Here is a 7,837-nt window from a genome sequence, read left to right on the forward strand (position 1 = left end):
AAACTTATTTAACGATACTTTGTTAGTTTGGGTACGATGACCTGCATACCTCTAGTTAATTCGTTTGCGTACGATGAAACTACGTTGATTATTTATGTTTACTATATCTTGCATCTATTTGCTAACCCTTTCTTTTCGTGTTGCTCAAGTATTGTTGCATATGATTGTAGATTCTCTTGATGAAGATGCATCTCTAACAGGTACCTAGATCCTTGATGGCGAAGAAGAAGTGCTATGTAGTGTACATAGGGAAGGTTCCGGGAGTGTTCGGCGAGTGGCCCGAGTGTTAGGCGCAAGTGGAGCGGTTCTCGGGCTCCAGCCATAAAGGGTTCAAGAGCAGACAAGATGCAGAAGCTAGTTACTTGATGTTCACGCTAGTGCGAGAGAGGAATCAAAACCGTTGCCTCATGTACTGCATAGTTCCGCTCTCACTCATAGTGATAGCTCTTCTCGTCTATATCATTGTTTAGATGGATGACGATGTAGTTGCGAGTATTCGAGACTAGTATCGTTGTTTCGAGATGATCACGAGAGACATAACTTTGTGTTGGATGATGATTATGATGATGACATGATTTGATGAGACTATTTGTATGTGTATGATATGATTACATTTGTATGTGTATGATATGCTAGAGATTATTGTATAAAACCTGTACAAATACAAAAGAAATATGCAGCAGATTTTTTTTCCAGAAATTAGTAACAATAACAGTAGCGAGGGGTATGTACTTAGCAGCAGCATGTACTTAGAAGAGAGCGCTACAACTATTAGTAGTACGGCTGTTCAGCACAGCTTGCTACTGCTACCCATATATAGCAGTAGCGCGGGTCAACCCGCGCTACTGCTAAAAGTTAGCTGTAGCATCGTAGCAGTAGCGCGGCTCCCCACACTACAGATAGCCCTTTGACCCGCGCTATTGCTAGGCTTTTCCCTAGTAGTGTTGTTTTGTAGCTTGAGGGTGGGTTTGATGGTGCTCATAATGCGTTTCAACTCTTGTAATTGAAACCTCTCGTGCAGGGTTGATCGGGGAACACCTAAGAACGGATTGTTCTTCTTCTGTTCAATTCTCGATAGATCTAGCTCTTTCCTCTTCCTACCACTGTTCTTCTTGTTGGTTGAAACATCAACTTCTTGGCCTAAGGCAAGTTGTTCTTTGGCTAGATTCCATATTCTTGTAATTGTTCGCAGGTGATCATCCAACATAGTCGCAATGAGCACCCTGTCATCCAGGTGAACCTGTCCATCTCTAAGCTCGATTGCTCGAAAAGCAAAATAAACACCAAACCTCTCCTTGTCTGACACCTCCCTCCTTTTTAATTACCCTGTGCATCAACTTCTTGAGCTTCTTCCACTTCTGCATCTTCTTGAGCCTGTTGAGCTTCTTCCACTTCTGCATCTTCTTGAGCTTCTTCCTCTTTAGGAAGCCAATTCAATTCAAGACTTTTGTCTTCTTCATCAGGAGGAGTCAAGTTCAGATTAAGACCTTTGTCTTCTTCCTCAGGAGGAGTCAAGTTTAGATCCATTCCCTAGTTCAATGACAAATGACAAAAGATGAGTGTGGTTAGTACCATAATGGCAAAAGATGAATGACTGCCATGGTAGCCAAACTAGAAATGGCTGCCATGGCACCATTTCTAGAAAAGGCTGACATAGAATGTTTTGGTCATTGTGAATGTTGAATTACTCACATTCATAGAGTTCTCGTAATGAGAGATTTACTGACAAGTTAAATGTTTTAGTTTTTGTCAAAACTGAACATTGAATGCTCCTGCTGCATCATCTATACAAAACTGAATTTTGGTGAAAACATTAGAGACTAAATGTTCCTGCTGCATCACCTACACAAACTGAATTTTGTATAGAATCAATATACAGTGGTTGTTGGGATAGGCACTGTATTTTCAAGCTATCTTGTTGAAATTGTTTTTATTTAGTGTTAACATTCCATTGACACTGATTTTCTATGTTGTTACTATCATTCTTTGTTGCCGTCAAAGAAAGTCTTTGCTGTGAGCACAGTTAGTAATTAGTATTAACTCAAACTGATTCAGATAAGAAGCTAGTCCTAGTAAAAAAATGAAAAAATGCCAAAATTAAGAAGCAAGTACTCCTAGTGTGGCCAATCTGTAGATGACTTAAGAAAGTACTCCTAGTCTAACACAATCAAGTACTCCTAGTCTAACACAATCAGTTTTCAGTTTGCACATAATACTGAAAACTACAGTGCCTAAATAAGACATTCTACTCATCGGCTATTTGCATACCAAAAGAAAACATTTCAATTTCAGCAAGTTTTCAAGCAGAATAAAGCATCAGGATTATCTTTGCCACCATTTTGTTGCTGTTTGGATTGGTCAATAATACACAAGATTTTGGCTACTATTAGTAACTCCCAGTGACAACTATAATTCAGTAGTTTTCTCAAATTTTTGCAGTATGTAGACTCTATTTAGAAATTCAGAGATAATGAAAAGATCAAGCTGAGATTAATACCAGATCAAACTGACTGGTGGAGTACTATCCAATCGTAGAGCTCAGTGAAAACAGTGGAGTATTCACTCAAATTTGTGTATCCTGATGCTTTGTAAAAGCAAAGAAGATGCTCAATTTTTTATAACCTATTGATGCCATGCTGAATTTTTTGTCCTTGTAGCCGATGTTATTGTAACTCCCAATATGCGACCCTATCCTCGAGGAACTCAGAGGTCCCACCAAGGATAGAAGCGCATATTGAAGACGCTTTGCAAGGTGGATATCATTACATCATACAATGTACATAATAGATGGGAATACATACAAAGGCGGACAATTGCCACATGAATACATCAAACATCATACAGAAGAGCAGCATCTGACTACGGATGAAAACAAACGAAAAACACAAATGACATCCACCCTGCTAGCCCAGGATGCCGACCAGGAGCCTATCCCAAGATCGATGAAGAAGAAGAAGCAGAAGGGAACTCCAAATAGAACAAGCATCGCTCTCCCGCCAAATCATCGCATTACATGTACCTGCAACTGTTGTTGTAGTAATCTGTGAGCCTCTAGGACTCGGCAATCCCATTACAACCGGTATCAAGACTAGCAAAGCTTAACGGGTATGGAATGGATAAGTGATGAGATTGCAGCAAGCACTAAGCATTGCATGGTGGCTAAATTATTAGTACAAGAGTGAGAAGAGTAAAATAGCATAACGGTCACAAACTGCTAATGATCAATAATTGATCCTGAACTACTTACGAGTCAAGCATAACCCCACCGTATTATGTTCCAGAACTCCCTCAAAAAGAGATAGTCATGGTTACGCAGGCGGCTGGTGTATTTTAATTTGAGTTTAGTTTCAAGTTCTGTACAACCGGATATTATAAATTTCCATGTCGCCACATAACCGCGTGCACGGCTTCCGAAAAGATTTAACCCTGTAGGGGTGCTCCAAGTGGTCCATTATAAATTACCGTGTGCATCCGATGGAACATCCTCACACCATGAAGAACACGATGCTTACGATAAGGAATACCGATGGACCCGCCTCTCATCAAAGGTAAAAACTAAACCAGCAAGGGCACCTGATGTGACGTCAATCTCGATAGGAGCCGCGTATCTCGTTCTAAGGGCACGACCAGATGGGACAAGCTACGAGTAAAAACCAATCCTCGAGATTCCCCGTGGTGGCCCCGCAGGCTGCCTTTTTTGGGACCAACACCATCGGCACTGGCCCACCTGTATTATGTGGAATTAAGAATCCTTGGGTAGCGCTAATTCCCTATGCGTCAATTTATTAATATTATGTTGGCAAATTTTAAAACCAAGTTGGGCCTAGCTAGAAGAGTTCTTTCCTAAGCAATTGGTTAGGGGGTTCCCATACACCCACATGTGTTAGTAGCGCTCATCAAGGAACATAACACCAGTATGACGGAAACTAGGGTGGAAAGAGTAGACCAAAACACCAGGAAAAAGGCCGAGCCTTCCACCATTTACCAAGTATATAGATGCATAAACAAAATAAGAGATATTGTGATATCCCATAATGTCCATGTCTCAACATGGAACAACCTACACTACACCTGCAACTAGCAACGCTATAAGAGGGGATGATCAAAGCAGTAACATAGTCAATCAACGGTTTGCTGGGATGGTAGAAAATCTTATAGGCTGTTTCATGGCAATTTGGGAGGCTTGACAAGCAAGTGGTAGGTAGCGCGACATTGCGATAGCATCAAGACAACTAGCAAAGCAAAGATATTAGTGATATCCAATATAATGGTCATCTTGCCTGACATCTCGCTTGGAAGAAGATCGAGTCCATCAAGTAGATGAGCCAACGTAGTCGAACGTATTCTCTAAATCGCAACAAAACCGGGAACTATCGAGAAGAAGCACAACCGGAAAGAAGCAAGCAACACAGTAAACACACAAGCATAAACATGGCATGTTGCACAACCAACTATGATGCATGAAAAGGTTAAATGTTGTTACTCATGGCAAGAGATGATGCATGAAAGAGCCTCACATCAAAGCAAGTTTAAAGGACGCCGAAAACAACACATAAAAATTCCGGAAAGTCTCCATATGCAAATTTCAAATTTGGTACTGATCTGAATTAAACACAATGTGAAAGTCGTTAAATATCAAGTTAAATGGCACCATGATGACCTACATGTTTTTCTAGTCAAGTTACATATGTGGATCATTTAATTCGGAGCTACGGTCTAAAAGATATGAGCAAAACAAATTTAACATGGCATTGGTGCAAAATGCATGCAAACATAAACCACAAAGACTCAAATCAATGTTGCAATAGGACATGATGAAACTACATGTAATTCTAACCAAGTTTCATATAGGACATGATCAAAACGGAGCAACAATTCAACAATTACAATCAACACAAGTTATAATGACTATCTGGTCAAAATAGCAACTAGGCATATTGCAAGCAACAAATAAACATGCTACAGGAACTATATGGGAAAAAACTTGATATGCAGTTAGAGTAGAGAGAACATACTTCAATTCATCTTTAAGGATCAGGTTCGTAAGCATCATGGTTAATTTAATATGCTCCATGCAAAATGCAATGTTCTGCTATAGATTCATGACAGTGAAAAACTGGAGTTGTAAAACAGTAACATTATGATGCTGCATTGAGATGCACATAATGATGAGGACATCAATACCTTTGTTACACCCACAGCCCCTACTGCTACATATACTGGACCAATTACTAGAGCTCGCGCACGCCAATTAAATTATCAGGTACTTCCGTATCTTGGTATTGATTCTAATGTTCATTAGAATATGATGCTACCTAAATTGGACACATTTGTTTTCCTTACGAATGAAGGGCCTGGCATGGATAAGAGGGATGAACACTGGAGCAAGACCAAGCATGGAGATGATGGCATACGCAAGGGGAACAAGAACGGAGTTACAAGTGATGATTTCAGGACTTCGAAGCCACCATAAGGAGTGCATAAAGCGTTGGACGAAATATACAAGATGCCACTTCATAAATTTCGTCCAGAGGCTATTCTAGGTGTTACATCACCTTATTATTGGGCCAGGCCCATGTAATTTCAAAATACTTAAGTATATGCTATTTTTAGAGTTCGTATGTGTGGGGAAAAAAGAGTTAGGGTTGGTTTCGGACCCCTCCTCCATGGGCCATGAAATTCCCGCCTGTTCCTCCATATATACAACCCTTAGGGCGTCGTTTAGACTTTGGTTTTTGTTTAGATTAAAAGTTCGCCACAGCTGCAACTTCACGTACTTCGTTTGTGTCCAACGACCAGACCAAAGCGTCACAGAACCCCACCTTCAATAATAAAGCTTTCATTTTATATTTGCAATATCCATATTGCGATTTCAGTTTCTTGCTTGTTCTTCGTTTGCTTGCAGGAAATAGACCTTCGTGGTCAAGTTGATCGTGCTCCAGCGTGGTCAATAACCACTCAGAGTTGGTTTAGCGATTGCTAAGGTGCGACGTGCTCGCAGATCGAAGTCAGATCGTCAAAGTCTACTCCACCTGAAACGATAGCCGCCATCTCATCGAAAGATCAGTCCCCTTGCCTCTATCAAGTGGTATCAGATTTCCAGGTTGCTCGATGAGATTTTACAGTTTTTCTTCATTTAGATTGAGTATGTTCTTCATACCTACAGTCCACAAAAAAGCCACAAAAAATAGGTTTAGTTCATCATATCCGAACCAATCTGAGCCTTTGAATAATCTTTTTAGGGTTTTTACTTCTTTGAATTTGCGGTTACATCGTTGTGTCTAGTTGCTGGTCTTAGCATCTAGTCTTTTAGAGTTTTGAGTTCTGGTCATAAGTTGTCACGCCGCCGCCGCACCATCATCATCACCCCTGCCATCTACCACCACCGCTTATCCTCCACCGATCCGTATCCATATACCCTCAACAATATGTATCCATATACCACCACCAATACGTATCCAAACACCACCGCTACCATATACCACCACCCTGCCATATTCCACCACCGCTGCCATATCTTACCATCATATATCCACCACCAATCCGAGTTCTTTTCATATTAGGTTTGTTTTCAAGATCCATCTATTTTCTGATTCGTGTTTCCTTGCCTGAGTAGGTTTCACAAAAAAGTCTGGAGACCCCTGGGCAATTTTAGGCCAAAATTTCGGCAGTCGAAATTTTTGTCCCTATCCTATTTTTAGGCTTTTCTGATTCTTTTGAGACACTCGCCATCATAGTGATTTTTTGTTGCATTTTTTCATCATCGCTGCCCTAATTTCTGAAAAACAATTGTCAAAAAAATTTCGTGCCTATCCTGTTAGTTTGACTTGGGAAGAGTTTTGAGACACTCGCCATTATACTGATTTTTCGCAAAAAAAGAGGAGCGCCAAAAAAATAGAGTGCAAAAAAGAGAGCAAAAAAATCAGAGTGTGCTTTTCCCTTGTTTACGTGCCGCGCCGTGATTTTGTTCATGTTCTAGGCTTGCGTCTCTAGTACGGTCTAGCCTAGGACCAGCACAGTACCGTCATTGAGTGTTTATTCAACTTTGCATCTCTGAACTGATTATTGCTGACCCTTTTTGCTACCATATTATAAGCCTTCCTAGCTCCACATACATCTACGTCCTGCGTTTGACTCTCCTTGGTAATCACTCTATCCAAGCTTTGAGAGTTTTGACTACAATGGTTGCCGATCACCGCCTGCTAGTGGGTAAGAACTAGTAAGAATTTGAGTTTTGCTTGACGGATTTGTGACACCCACCACCACCACTTGTTAGTAGTCTGTAGGATCATATTCTTGTGTGTTTCTATTTCTGCTAACCATTGCAGGATCACAAGCCGATGAGATTGACTGGGAGAACTTGACGAACAAGGAGCTTCATGATAACTTTCAGCAAATGATGAGTGGACAGGTGGAAGATGTGCTAAACAGATTTGAAGAGGCCATGGAGAAGATAAATGTCATTGACAAGGCATTCGAAACAAAGCTCGATAACAAGTTTAATGAATTGCTCGCGTGTCTTCCTCAACCACCGTCCGCAGCACCTGTCGCACCTCTACAACAACAACAACAACATCGCCTTCCAAATCAAGTGGGATGAGCAATGCGCGTTCCCCTTGAGCCTGGTCAAAATTCTGGTGCCGATGTACCTACTGTTGATGCTTTTGTAGCCCCTGTTGCTACTGCAGAGGTGGAGGACCATTACAAGGATGAGGTTGATCAAAATCAGAACTATGTGCAACCACCAGCACCACCACCACCACCAGGTTGTCCTCATGCATATCATCGCAACGGTACGGCTGCACCACCACCTGAGGTACGAGATCATGACCATCTT

This window comes from Aegilops tauschii, chromosome 2 (genome assembly GCF_002575655.3).
Source record: "Aegilops tauschii subsp. strangulata cultivar AL8/78 chromosome 2, Aet v6.0, whole genome shotgun sequence".
Taxonomy (NCBI): domain Eukaryota; kingdom Viridiplantae; phylum Streptophyta; class Magnoliopsida; order Poales; family Poaceae; genus Aegilops; species Aegilops tauschii.